At 43.9% G+C, this 15,452-nt stretch overlaps 1 protein-coding gene across 1 annotated transcript in view; it reads left to right on the top strand.

Moving 5' to 3' along the window:
* The first annotated feature begins 8,339 nt into the window (after positions 1-8,339).
* LOC142578789 (fatty acyl-CoA reductase 1-like) overlaps positions 8,340-15,452 on the top strand; it is a 103,695-nt gene continuing 96,582 nt past the window's right edge. Inside the window, exon 1 of the mRNA XM_075688364.1 lies at positions 8,340-8,499. The gene's annotated coding sequence lies outside the window, so the exon portion shown is untranslated. The remainder of the gene's footprint in view (positions 8,500-15,452) is intronic.

The raw sequence follows: 15,452 nt of genomic DNA, 5'->3' as shown, positions 1-15,452 counted from the left end.
AAGGGGGGGGGGGGGAGGCTGCCAGATAGGAAGATGGGATCAGAAGTGTCACAATAGCAGCTGCCTTGCACAAACTGGATATTTCTTTCTGTTATCTAACAGTGCTTAAATAATTAGAACAAGTGATCTAATTTAATAAATACTAAATAATACATACAAACGGAAATAGCAGATATTCTAGATGACATTAAGAGAAAAGAAATGGAGCTACGCAAGCCATGTAATGCTTAGAGTAGATAACAAGTGGACCATTAGAGTTACAGAATGGGTGCCAAGGGAAGGGAAGCGCAATCGAGGACTGCAGAAATCTAGGTAAGGTGATGAAATAGGGAAATTTGCAGCCGCAAGTTGGAATCGGCTAGCGCAGGACAGGCGTAGTATAGGATATCGCTGGTAGGGGCCTTCGTCCTGCAATGGACACGAAAATAGGCTGCTGCTGGTGATGTTGTTGATGATGATAATGATGATGATGAATTATTAAGTGCAACAATGCGAAGTGAGCGAGCACGACAGCAGCGCTGGACACGGAAAGGGGTTTCAAACAACTAGCGCTACTCGATGGTTGACTTGGCCACCACGAAAAAGTGACAAGGCGTTGGTGTGCCTATTGGCTGTGGCTATAAGTAAACAGCCACGCGACCTTGTATGCTAGAGCAGTGTGCACCGGCTTAAGGCGGCGATAAGGAGTACGACTGAAGCGAGGGAAGAAACAAACAAGAAACCTTTCTCTTGATGAGTGCAGTTAAACCACCGCCTTGTTACTTTTGCAAGGCCATTAAGTCAGCCACTGAGTATGTTAGGGCTTTGAAACTCTTATCGAAAGCGTTGCTCCCGCGCTCACTTCGCTCTTTTTTTTTTTTCTTCGTCAAAACTAAGAACCACAGAAGAAAATACCCAGAGAAATTGGAACAATCTGAAAACTATTGAAAATGGTGTTTTGTAATGCGATGCGCAATTTGACACTCGAACCTACGTAATAGTACAAGTATCTACAATTCAGGCAACTTTTTCTTTTTTTTTTTACGAATCAGCCAGTCTATGATAACACAAAACATTCCCCAGTTAGCAGAAAGTCACTGCTAACCAAATACCGTGAGTACCGTCCTCATACATCGAAGCCCCCTTTTTAAATGGACGATCGCATTAGATTGGGAAACAAACAATTCGATCAGGCAACACTTGCGGATCCTTCCTGCACAAGAAGAACCCAAGCAAGCGATTAAAACCACGGCGTCACAACAACCTCACTTGCACCGTCGCTCGGCGCGAAATTCAAAAAGCTTGGTTTTACCAACCTTCTTGAACCGAACCTCTTGCCATCCCGAACCTCTTGCCATTACATCGGATGTTGTGTGCTGTAATTTGTTTACACTCTTTTCTAAAGGTTCTTCATTCTTCCATTTATAAGTTGTTGTGACTGTGTGCTTGATTACTTGCGCGGGGTTATCACGCAGTGGAACGTGCTTCCACAATTTTATCTATTGTCGAAACATATTCGGGTGCTCTCCTTGACCATGCGCGATATCAACTTTACATGTCGCGCCATTTTTTGCATAACATCAGCAGCGCATGCTTCGCAAATGATATTTTTCTTCGTTTTGTTTACTATGGCCGTTTGCAATTTGGTCTATTATTACGAGTTCATATTTGTTCTCACTGCTCTTGCTCACCCTTAAGTTGAAGTGCTTTCTTTTTGTCTTGAATAGGTTTTGAACGAGCTTGAGTATGATTTTTATTTTTACCCTCTACTGCCACATCGCACACTTGTACCTCATGTTGGTTATTAATGCGGAAACATTATACGGCTCATGAGGCGGAAAATCCGGCGTTGGTGTGACCCAGATGGTCCAAAAAAGTCAAGTGAGTCAATCGAGGCAGTTGATGATGTCAATTGATTCAAAGTTAATTGAGGTAATGTTAATTAAGGCAGAGTCTGCTAAGACAGAGTGAATTAAGACAGGTTTAATTAAGCTAGCGTTCGTTATGGCTCTCGAACCCACACCATTGGTAGGAGTCAAACCCACGGCCCTTGGTGTTAGTGTGAAATTATTTAAAGCACAGTTAATTAGGATAAAATTAATTAAGACACTCCAACTCAGGACCTTTGGTGTTAATTAGGGCGAAGTTAATTAAAGTAGAGCTAATTAAGACGCTCGAACTCCCGACCTTTGGTGGGAGTGGAACCCTCGATTTTTGGTGGGAGTCCAACCCACGACCTTTAGTGTTAATTATGGCGAAGTTAAATTAAGACGACTGAAACAGCATAGTTATCGTCAGGTGCATGGTCGCAATGCTTTCGCATTGGGATAACTAAGGGCCGCTTGAATTTTATTGTTTCGCTTGTAATCACTGCGGCATTGGCTGCCAAAGGGCAGCAGTATTGCATGAAAAAATAAATTCGGTGCTCAAGCTATTCCAGGCTGAGCAGTCGCTTTGCGTTCTGAGTCGTACGCTTCATACGGCTCCGCAAAAAGTATTCGAGAACGAATACCACTCTACGCACCTAAAGTCTCTCATCACACCCGTAAAAAATACTGCTCTAATGCGGCGCAAGTACGCCGCGGCAGAAAAGCATTTAAAAGAGATAAACGGCTAAACTACACGCCGAGCGCGCGCGCTTCGCCAACACGCAGCCGCGCGGCCGAGCACCGCACCGTAGCATGAGGACTGCTCGCAGCGCCACTGCCATTCGAAAACAGTCCTCGCTGCCGTCGGCGGACGGCAGACTGGCCAATATTCTAGGGTATGATGTTCCGATGTTCCACAGTTTCACTTCCACTCGGCGAGCTCCCTATGGGGAACCAGCGCTGGAGTTTTCACGACGCCTGCAGCGCTGCCCTGGCGGTAAGAACGTGCACAATGCAGCCACTCCTGCGAACGAAAATTGCTACTGGTAGTGGCGTTGCGTGCGCTGAAAGTCGAAGGAAAACGAAAGGACGCCGACGATACTACTGCGTACAACTACGTCGGGATGAGGGAGGGTGTATCCTTTTGCGTCTTTCCATTTAAACCCTACGAACAAGAACGGAGGCGGCGTTGGATCCAAGCAGTCAGGCGAGCGGAGCAAGTTCCCGTCTTGTCGCCCTGTCAAGCGGTGTCGAGCTGGTTTCTGAATCGAATTTCGCGTGCGTACTTGGTTTATTCGATAGCGAAGACGGCTAGCCGTGGCAGCCAGTACCAAACAGCAGAATCAGCAGTCGGCATTTCGTCGGAAACAAAATGAGCAGTAGCATGCACCATCCGGCATATGTACCAACCATTTTTCCTTCGCAATACCACTGTCAAGCCACTTCTAATGCCACCGCACCAAGCGAACGATACGAAAAGTAAATATTATCCATTCATTGCCAAGAATTATGTGGGAGGGAAGCTGCCTTGTAATACGAGTTGTGTGCGCATACTGCCGGCGCGCGCGCTACTAAGCCGCCTACGTGTTTTTAAAAATGCGCGAGCGGATGAGGACTCGGCGCTGAAATACATCCGGTAAATATATGTAATTAGTGCTAAATGTAGCCAGGGTTGTTACGGATCAAGCAGCGGAGCACTCAAACCTTTGCTTGCACGAGTCAGCTGATGCGATAAAGCTTTCTTCTCCATTGACTGCTGTGGCGAAGTAACATCAGAATTTTTTATGTCTAGCCAGAGAAGTATGGAATGTCTTCAGGCCAACTAATACTTCCGAAACCATAGCGCAGCACGACCGGCGCCCTAGCTGCTAGATTTGCGAGACAGGCTGCCACACAAGCATGGCAACGGAACACGGCGCAACCGTTAAGGAAACACACGTGCTCGCCGCGACACACTGCGAAAAATATATAAAGCTTAAAAAGCTTCTTCCGTCATTTCTTCACTTGATGGCGCTAGCTTCTTTACGAAAACTGTCCACTTGAACCGGCGCGAAAACGGAAACATACGAACGGCCGCGGACGTGTCGTCTGGTCGAGCGGCTGGAATATGCCACGTTTCGTCGCCAGGGCGGCGTGCAACGCAATCTTTTCGACGCGCCGCCTATCCAGCGCTGGTTCCCCATAGCAGATCGAGCGTAGCATGTGCGCCAGCTCGACCGCGGAGGCTATGCCATAGGCTAATAAACATGTGTCGTCATGAGCCGTCACACGAGCTCAAGCTTCAGGGCTGCCACATTTAGGCAAATTTCATTGGAACTTAGGATCTTGAGCACTGCTTTGGAAACAGGAAAATTTAAGCACATTCAAGAATATTTTGGAAGCATTACTCGAGGGTTGACAAGACTCGGCTATCATTTCAAATGGTTTCACCGCTATAGTGAAAACGAAATATTTTAATGAGAGAGAGAGAAAGAAAATGTCCTGTTTTTACAGTACGAATGTACTGAAGCTGCTTGTTTTTAAAGGGACACTAAAGCGAAACAATAACTCAGTTTAGACTAGTGAAGCATTGTTTGAGAACCCTGCAGGCAGTCATTTCAAGAAAATAGTTTGATTATTAGATGAGAAAATGAAGGTCCAAGTATCAGCATTTGAATTTCGCGCCGGTACCTCAGTGTGACGTCAGGGATTCCAAAGTATGTTTTCGCATTTGGGCCGCGTTGGCTGAATATAAAGGTTCCCGAAACTTGCCCTGTTTACTATTTGGTTCCTTTAAAACACAATGTTGTCAATCTGTACCGCTATATATAATTAGTAGGCCCTAGAAGATGCCATCAAAATCCAAGACGTCACAGCCCCCAGGTGCGGGAACAGACGCCTACTTAAGTAGGCGTCGCCACCCGTATTTCGTTCTTGCGCTTTTTCTGGCTTGCCAAACGCCTTATCGTTGTAAGAGTGGTGTTTTTGGTGTTGTAGAACGGTAATTTACTGATGCAGAAGAAATCATTTTTCGCTTTAATGTCCCTTTAAATCAAGTTTCGTTTTATGCCACGAAATCCGGGCTCCTACACCGGTTGCAGATCGTGCTATTAAATAAATTAATTAATTGTAATAATGACTAATCCTGCTCACAAGAAATTGCGCATTTTTAGTAGCTCTGTTTAATAAATCATTAAATACCATTTCATTACCTGCAGAGTGGAAGGTAGCCCATGTCGTTCCTGTTCATAAAAACGGTCCCAAAAGTGTACTCGAAAACGACAGGGCTATTTCTCTAACATGTGTATGTTGCAAAACAATAGAACACATTATATACAGTGCTGTGATGAAACACCTTCAAAGCAATAATTCCTTTTCGAATTTTCAACATGGATTCAGGCCTGGCTTGTCATGTACGACTCAACTGGTAGTGTTCTCCCATGATCTATTTTACTCTTTTGACCTTGGATTTCAGGTAGACTGCATATTTTTGGATTTCCGGAAAGCTTTTGACACCGTTTCTCATGCATTGCTTTTACATTAATTATCTTGTGTCGGTATACACCCTGCAATAGTACACTGGATTTGAAATTGTCTGGACGAACACAGCATGTTTTAATAAACGGCACTCTGGCGTGCCCCAAGGGTCTGTTTTGAGGCCTTTGTTATTTTTAGTCTTTATAAATGACATTGTCCACAATTTAGAATGCAAAGTGAGGTTATATGCTGATGATTGGGCCATATACAGGAATGTAGAAAATGATTGTGATGTTAGTAGTTTGCAGTATATTCTAAACAAAATTCATGCTTGGTGCATTAAGTGGGGCATGTCTTTGAACAGTACTAAATGTCAACTTGTGTCATTCACCCGTAAACGCTTTCCTGTGAGATCAGTGTATAAATCGGACGGACTACTTCTTGAAAAGGTCCAACACTACAAATACCTCGGGGTATATTTTTCTGAAAATTTTACATGGAACAGACATATTGAATACTTAACCGTAAAATCATCTCGTATGCTAAACCTTGTTAGACGTAATTTTTATAAAGCCCCCCAGAAAGTAAAAGAACTGCTTTACATAACAAATGTTCGTCCGGTACTCGAATACGCTTGCCAAGTATGGGACCCTCAAAGCTCTAAACATATAGAAAAGCTTGAACGCGTCCAAAACTGCGCTGCAAGGTTTGTTTCTAGTAATTATAACTTCCGTAGCAGTATTACATTAGTTAAAGAGGACTTTGGTTGGAAAACACTAGCACACCGTCGATTAACTGCAAGATTATAACTTTTTTTTTTCGAATTTACTCTGATCTCACAGGAATAAATAACTTATACATTTTCCCTCCCCACTTCATCTCTAAACGATGTGATCACGAGCTGAAAGTTCTTGAAATGCGCTGTCGTACAGATTTCTACCGTTATTCATTTCTTCCACATGCTTCCGCACACTGGAATAGGCTTCCCAAGAGCACTGATGAATGTAAAACGTGTTCAGAATTTCTTTCTTTATTGTCACGCAGTCTGCCGTAGTATAATATCATTCCGTTTTCTTTATATCCTTTGGTTGGCATGGCGCCTCATGCAGTAGTGTACCCTTTCCATTACTGTGTTGCAATTTTGCACCGCAGTTCACTGAAGACCGTTTTGACGTCGAGATGACTCATCGATGTTACGTATTTTGTTACTTTTACCACCTGTGCTTGGCTGTGTTAAGTTTTTGTCACATGTTCGTTTACCTTCAATTTGTGCTGCACAATTGCCCGTTGGGCTGCGAGCTCGCTGCTGGTGAGCAGACCCTCCCATTGTTCGGCAGTTGGGTTGTTTACTTTATAGAATGGCAACTTAAGCGCAGACAACTTTAAAACAAAATAAATGTGTAAAAGAAAATTACAAAAGAAAAGATGTATGCAGAATACACAGAGAAATGCCTAAGAAACGCAATTGAAAAATAAAGTTGGGAAAAGGAACTTGTAATATTTAAGGGAATTTTTGATCGAGTTAAGAAAACAATTGGCTCCGAATGTTGGATCTATGTGAGGCGGCCCAGCTAGATGATTAAAGGATGCTCGCTAAGGGCATCGTACTTGGCAAAGAAAACAAACAAGTAAATAGAAGAAGGTTAGAAGAATTAGAGATAAAAAGATAAACTCGGGTTTCTTGGCTTGTTTCTCCGACTTGCGAATTTTCGCAAGACCAATGTGCATCACAACAGATGAAGTTTCATGTAGACTTGTAGTTTTAATGCGTTAACATCGGGAGTGTCAAAGTGGGAAAAAGTGTGCGTAGCCATTAAGAGCATGTATGGACACACACACGCACACACACACACGGACAACATAGGGGAAATTGTACTTACTAAATGAATTAAAGAAATGATAAATTAGTGGCACTGAAAGTGAATCAAAAAACAACTTGCCGCAGGTGAGGAACGATCTCACGTCTTCGCATTACGCGTGCGATGCTTTAATCAACTGACCTACTGCGGCCCCGTTTCCCCATCCACTTTCTTGAGTATTTGTGTTTTACTACTGCAACTTACCTTGGGCGTGTTAGCCAGCGTCACCACTCACAAACCTTGGCGGCGGATGTGGAACACCCTTTCTGCCGCAGGCGTCACGAGTACGTTATCTTTTTGGGTGAAGGCAACTGGTCAGTAAACCCATAAATGCTACCTGAAGGCATCAATGTTGTCGGGTTCGAGACCCTCGTTAGGTAATGAATGATCTATATACACACAGGGTGTTTCAGCGAGCACTTTCAAAAATTTTCAAAGGTTGCCTGTGGCAGATAGCTCAATTCTAGCTAATGAGCCTGTCTACTCGAAGCGGCGGGCACTACTTGCACAAAAAATTGAAATGCAAAATCGACTAATTATCAGGAATTCAGTAATTAACATTTTAGCTAATTATCGTATGACCCATATTGCAATTTACAAATTCTTGCAGTGGACTTCGCAAGGCCGATCCACTTAGAACGAATTCTAAGGACGATACCAGTTTCGAGATATAAATTCCCGAACTTTGCGGGGAAATGCATTGGCGTTCCAGTTACTTGTGCGCTTCAGTGCATGAAACGTCGTTTTGTTAACAAATTAACTTGGTTTAACTTAAGATTACTTAAGATTAACTTAATATATAGATATATATGCGCCACCATCAGTAGCACTTCGTTCCTCGAAGAGGAAGTGTGTCGTGTGAGCTCCTAAACAACACTTTGTAATGTGGTGAACGTGGTTTAAATTATGGATCCGGGGCCTCGAATAGGTGCGACGTCGTGCTCACGCATATCTTTCGAATTTACCGCTAAATTGCGACTGAATTCTTTCTTAGAATAATTCAAATTACGCGCGTCAAAAAAAAAAAAGAATGCGTGCGTGGCGCCATCTAGTAGCTAAAATAACAAAATATGAACGAGCTTGGCTTTGGCGTGAGGTTAGGAGATGGCGCGAGTTTCCTACCTTAGAATGCGCATGTGCGTTCGCCTGCGACGGTCACGTGGACATTACGTCCGGCCCACTACCGCCCGTAGACGGCGACAACGGCAACCTGCAAGTTTCCCTGTGTGCATCTCTTTGCTGGATTTTTTTTTTTTTTAATTTCATCTCTCTCGGTGCAATATCGGCGCGGGTAAAGAGGATCGAAATGGAAGTGTCCCATAACAGCTAAGTTGACGGTGAGTAAGTCTCTGAACCCTTTCTTTTGTCCGATCGTCGGAATAATCCCGAAACGGGCGGGGAACCCGCGGAGCCGGAACAACCGCTCCATGAGAAAACGCCGGCTCGCCTGCCTTCGCTGTCACAGGGAGCGATGCCGGATGGGAGGCCGACTCGTCGGGCGGGACGCACGTTTTTTCACTCTTCGGCATTTGTTATCTGCGCGCGAGTGGTCGGAGAATGCGTCTGCGGTCAGCCGGCGACCCCGGAAATGTGTCCCGGCGCAGGCTTTGAGCTGCGGACGATGCCGCATTGGACGAGAGCTCGTGCTCATGTGGCTCAGCTCCAGAGCTGGGAAGAAACTCTCCTGTGATGCCGAATATATCCGCTCTTGGAAGGTGAATTGAGGGCGCTAAGCCTAGCCAACTAACTGCACGATCACTTATTTGGTTTCCTTGCTTCGTATTTTGCCGGGAAACGTCAACGCGCGAGCATGATCACGTATCGTGCAATTCATAGCCGCTGTTCTTCAGCCTCAGTCGAAGCTGTGCGGAATGAGTGTAAACGAGATGGGATATGTTTTTACCTCCAATAAGGCAGTAGAAACCGTGCTTTTAAACCATAGTATGTGTACCGGGTATATATATTTATAGTATGGTGCACAATCGACACGCGATTCTTCCTGAACTACAGTATACGAAACCGCATACGTTGGGCCTAGAGCCAGCCTCTTTAGTACTCGCCGCAGGTAGTGACTTGATCGAGCGCGTGGGTTTAATTATGCGAATCGCTTCGGTATCCCCGTCTGCAAAAACTGAGTTGAATTCTAATCCGCTCGAGGCACACACGAAGCACCTGCTCCTTGTGTTCGTCTGGAAGCGAAAGCGCTGAGAAAACGCCCGAGCGCTGCCGCCTCGCTTCATGTCGTGCAGCAGTAGCGCAGCAAAGCTCGCTTGCGGGGTTACGTTTCAGGCGTGTCGCCGCTCTCGCGATGAGCCGAGTCTGGCGCTAGCTAGCTTTGCGCGCTCGCGTGCGCATCTGTTTTTTTCTCCGTGCTAGAGAGGGCGCAGGTTTTGCTGATATGTTGGCCGTACGAGCACTGGTTTAGCGCTAGCCCTGTGCTCGGGCCAATTAGAGGAATTGCTCTCCGGCTTGTTTCTGTGCCGCCAGCAGTGATGCGCTGCGCGTCAACCACTCCCACCAACACCAGCCGTCGCGCTGGTCGCCCCAGCCACCGCAGAGCGGCTCTCGTGTCGGACGGCGAGACTCGCCGAGCCGTAGTAGTACGGAAGTGGAGACGCTGGCCGTACTGTCGCCGCTCGTCGTCATTCTATCGTAATCTTGCTCCATGTGCAAATCTTTTCGTCGCCCTATATCTTGGCCTTCCCGCATCGACGCTCGTCAAGGTTCGGCAAGAAAGTTGAACGGATGCCCAAGAGAGATCATTTACCTTTCAAATTGGCTGTGCCACTGCTACGTGCTCCGGCCGTCCAGCTGGCACTATATTTGTAGAGCTGTGTACGTTCTCCATATTCTGAGAGAGGAGCGCGGTTTCGGCGTTGCTGCCCAGTCGGACAATATGCACTTGCGCGTGATGGCGTCTCTCTTGCGCAACGTTGACATCCTTGCTTCATCGCCCAACCGACTTTGCACCTGCCGCTGTTATGCGACATACTGTTATCGGTGCCTGTAAGCTGGGGCAGCTCGTCGGCGTGCTAGAAATAAAAACTGATTGCTCAGACATACGTATTAAATGACCCCATTTTTATAAACTTCGCCAAGGCATTCGATCGCTTACTGCATACAAAACTATTTATAAGATACAGCTTATTAACGTAGAAATTTTTAAAAATTTCAATGTGCCGCAGCATATTTGTATATAAACGGCACCCAGCTGTTGTCATAAATAACGCGCAATTTACATATGAACCTGTTGATCTGGTATCGCGCTATTTTTAGTCTCGCACTATTTTTAGTCTAAGTGAATGATGTTCGTATTAGCATAAATTCATCGATAAGATAAGATGACTCTGTTATATTTATTGCTCTCTAACCGATACTGGCGATTGCCTTGCATTACAGAATGACCTGAATAAACTTAGTCATTGGTGGTCTTAGTAGCAGATGCAAATTAAAGCATCATATACGTGTTGGCTCCATCTTAAATAGCACGTGTAGAAAATTTGGCTTCATTCGTCGTACACATTGTCATGCAACAAAAACACCCGACTGACTGCGTGTACCAGTGCCATAAGATCAAAATTAGAATATGCTTCATTTATATGAGTCCACAATAATCATATTTAATAAACCAACCAGAAGCCTCGCAAAATAAAGCAGCTATAGATTCGTCCTGTTTTCTTCGCGTTCAAGTATATTAACCATTAAAAATAGTATCGATTAGCCATCACTAGAACTTAGAAGGAAAGCTTCCAGCCTAACATTCTATATCACAAACCCTTCCATAATCGTACTCACTCTACAAACGCATTAATTCAACCAGCATGCACTACATTTCCACGCACTGATCATGACTTCAAGGTTCAGCCTCCCATTTGCGTGCACGCATCTAATGCGCCTTTCTTTTCTTAACACGACCATTAAAGAGCGGAATTCTCGCCGAAAATCTGTCGCCTCTATTACTGATCTGACCATAGCCAAGATGGGGGCCGACAGATGGAAATATACTGTGGGATAAAAGTTTAATAAACAGGAGTAAAGTGCCTCCGTCAGGCTGGCCAACGTTTCGATGGGTAGGTCTGCCTAGATCTTTTTCAAAGGCGGACTGGTCATTCTTGGCGTGTTAATTTTAAGGCTTAGAAGATTGACGTCACGTGGTATAGCTGACTATGATACATTTATCGACAACTTAAAGAATCATGATCAGGATCATGAGACGGAAATAATCAGAAGAATAAGAATGGGCTGGGGTGCGTTTGGCAGGCATTCTCAGATCATGAACAGCAGGTTGCCATTATCCCTCAAGAGAAAAGTGTATAATACCTGTGTCTTACCAGTACTCACCTACGGGGCAGAAACCTGGAGGCTTACGAAAAGGGTTCTACTCAAATTGAGGACGACGCAACGAGCTATGGAAAGAAGAATGGTGGGTGTAACGTTAAGGGATAAGAAAAGAGCAGATTGGGTGAGGGAACAAACGCGAGTTAATGACATCTTAGTTGAAATCAAGAAAAAGAAATGGGCATGGGCAGGACATGTAATGAGGAGGGAAGATAACCGATGGTCATTAAAGGTTACGGACTGGATTCCAAGGGAAGGGAAGCGTAGCAGGGGGCGGCAGAAAGTTAGGTGGGCGAATGAGATTAAGAAGTTTGCAGGGACGACATGGCCACAATTAGTACATGACCGGGGTTGTTGGAGAAGTATGGGAGAGGCCTTTGCCCTGCAGTGGGCGTAACCAGGCTGATGATGATGAAAGAATTCTCAGGCAATAATAATTACACTAACCACAGCTGAAGAAGTGTGTGTGCGGTTGAACGTATAGCATTTAATTCATACACGGTCATTTGTTTCCGTGCGCTTACGACGCGGTATTTACTTCTGCGCATTTGGATGCATAATTTTGATTTGAGTACACCTGATATTTCGCTGTACTATCCAATGCCCCCATAGTGTTTTAGGGTACATGAAGTAAAAAGAAGAAGAAACGAACATTCGTAAATGTTTTCAATAGTTCGCCTCTGTGTATACATTTCAGCCTTTTAATAGGAGCGTAAATACATACGAACGCAACGAAACGAGCGTATATTACGTCAGTAAAAACAACATGAGATAGAGAGAGAGAGAGAGAGCATAAGGCTGGCGCATGTGCACACACGCAGACTCTATAGAGGCGCGTTGTACGAGACACACCACAAAACAGCGCGAACGTTCAGTGTTATTTTACGTAGATATTTCATTAAATGTCTTAAGCGTACTTTACTGTCTGTTATCGCGCACGTCTTTAACGCTGGCGCAAATTGTTGCACGCGAGCCGGCCACTTCTCCCTTAACTCAGTGCGCCGAGGCTGGCGGCCGCTCGTAATGAATTGCCTGCATGTAGCGGGTACACCACTTCGAACTGTCGCTTTTTTCCTGAATTATGTTAAAAACCTCAAAATAGTTTGACAATGGGCTCACAGAAATATATATATATATATATATTAATTGATCAGTGCCTTGAGCGGCCAGTCTCGCGGCAATGCTTTCACGCTCGGAAAAACACTTTTATGTATATAGCCCGTATTGAGCAACAGAAAGCTGTATCGGGAGTGTTTCATGAATCATTGACACTTTTCATCTAATTACAATATTTGAGAAGTTGATTAATTAATGAAGTATAATTATCGAATTAGGCGCAATTAAAAATATAATTGGAGTGCCTCTAGCGACGGCAAACAACATTACCTTGGTTCTGTGCAGCTATGTGGCAATTGCGTATTTTTAATCTTTGGGACACCATGTATGTATGTATGTATGTATGTATGTATGTATGTATGTATGTATGTATGTATGTATGTATGTATGTATGTATGTATGTATGTATGTATGTATGTATGTATGTATGTATGTATGTATGTATGTATGTATGTATGTATGTATGTATGTATGTATGTATGTATGTATGTTCCTTCGCTTCATTGCCTGTTGGCTTTATATGGACATGATTAACAAAAATCGGGCCCAACGGTAACCCTTCTTCTTTTTATTTTTTTTATTCATTTGATACCTGCTTCGCCTTTGGAGGCATTACAGCAGGGGGATACATAAAAATAAGCATCATATTTGACACCAATAAAGAAACTATTTACACAAAGCGCGGTAAAAAGCATCATTTGACACATTGGATACAATCATAGGCGGTAGATTATTCCACTCTCTTATACATCTAACAAAAAATGAATAGCGGAAGACGTCACCTTTAAAGGAAAATTCGTTTATTTTGAGACTGTGGTCCCTTCTTTGGGATATATATAGGACGGCTCTTGAATGTACTTCTCCTTATTGATTCCAGTTTTAGAATGGTAGATATTATGGAAAAATTTCAACCTGAGGTTTCGTCTACGATCTTTCAATTCTTCCCATTTAAGTTTACGTTTGCTTTCTCTCATGCTAAGTTCACGATCCCAATTACCTAGAACGAATCGCACTGCCCTGTTCTGTATTTTTTCAAGTGTATCGGCCAGCTCGTTGGTATACGGATCCCAGCAAACGCATGCGTACTCCAGCAATGAGCGCACATGAGTGAAATACAGTTGCTCTTTTAAATTAAATGGAAGTTCGCTGAAATTTCGCCTTAAGAAACCCAAAACACGTGCAGCCTTTACTTTGATGTGGTGAACGTGCTTAGTCCACCTCAAATCACTCGTTAAATAAACTCCTAGATATTTATATTCCCTGGCCGTGCTTAAAGTAGCGCTATTTATGGTATACGTATTCAACTGGTATGAACGTTTCCCCGTAAAAGTGACGTGAACACACTTTTTAACATTCAACGACATTTCTGAATGGGCACACCAGGATGATATTGCATTCAAATCATGCTGCAGGTATTCTGAATCACGTTCATTCTCTATAATCCTGTAAACTACACAGTCATCCGCGAACATTCTGAACGAAGATTTGAGGCCAATAGTAATATCATTTATATACATCAGAAACAAAAGAGGGCCCAGAACTGAGCCCTGAGGAACTCCTGAGGTCACGGGAACATATCCCTTAATATATAGTCACCATCCTAAATAAGGAGCAAGAAGCCAACAGACAGTGCCACCAAGAAAAGCATGGGAAATTATTTGTAGTTTTAATTGAAGTGAAGAAATGATAGATAAGTCTAAATGAAAGTGGACGAAAAAAGAATACAACTGGCCGCAGATGGTATACAAACTCACGTCCTCGTATTGGTTCGTACCTCATCTTCGGCCAATAGTCTTTTCGTCCACTTTCGTTTCCATTTATTCATCATTTCTTTACTTCAATTAACACTACAAATAATTTTCCTTGTGTTTACTTGGTGTCATGGTCTGTTGGATTCTTGTGATTGTGGCTAATAAAAAATCGGGCCTCTGGGTTTACTTCCTTCTCGTTCACACACACACACACACGCGCGCGCACACACACGCACGCACACACGCGCACGCGCCCACTGTGTGTGCTCATCACTCTTGATAATGGCGTTGATCACTCTTGATAAAAGCCGGTCCTTCGGACGAAACGTCGAGAAAATAAACGTCTAAATGAACCATACTCCCTCCTCACTTTCTTTAAACTAGCTTGTGCAGCAAGCAACGACCTTATTACTTTACATTATATATGCAAAGTGCTTCAGCGAATACTTTTAAATTGCATGTGGCAGGAACACAATTCTACTCCATAAGTTAGTCTAGTCGAAAAGGCGGACATTATACTTGCACAAGATATTGAAATGCATAATCGACGAATTAACAAAAAAAACACTAATTACGTTTCTAATTATTTACCCTATGGCATATATTGCAACTTACAAATTCTAGCATTGTTCATACGCTAAGCGAATTCATGTTTACACGGATGGTTCCGTCTCGGAAAATTCTACAGGCGCCGTTGTTCTACCATCTCAATCGGTCGTCATCAAGTTTAAGACTTCACATGTAACGACATCTACAGGTTCTGAACTGGCCGCTCTTCGCGCTGCTGTCGAATACATTGAAAAAGAACCGCCCAACAAATGGGCAATATCTTGTGACTCGAAAGCAGCCCTCCAGAGCTTGCGAAGTTTACGACGTGGCAATTATGAACAGCTGGTGTCACAAATAAACGAAACCTGCCATTGTGCATCTGAAAGAGGACATGATATCATATTTGAGTGGCTGCCGGGACATTGTGGCATCCTTGGTAATCACCTCGCCGATGACGCTGCCCGACGTGCCCAGGCTGGCTCACCGACACTCCTTATACCTTTATCCAGAGTCGACGCTGCAAGAGAGCTTCGCAG

Source organism: Dermacentor variabilis, chromosome 4 (genome assembly GCF_050947875.1).
Source record: "Dermacentor variabilis isolate Ectoservices chromosome 4, ASM5094787v1, whole genome shotgun sequence".
Taxonomy (NCBI): Eukaryota; Metazoa; Arthropoda; class Arachnida; order Ixodida; family Ixodidae; genus Dermacentor; species Dermacentor variabilis.
Note: the sequence above shows the minus strand (reverse complement) of the source record. Positions and strands in the feature narration are given on the sequence as shown.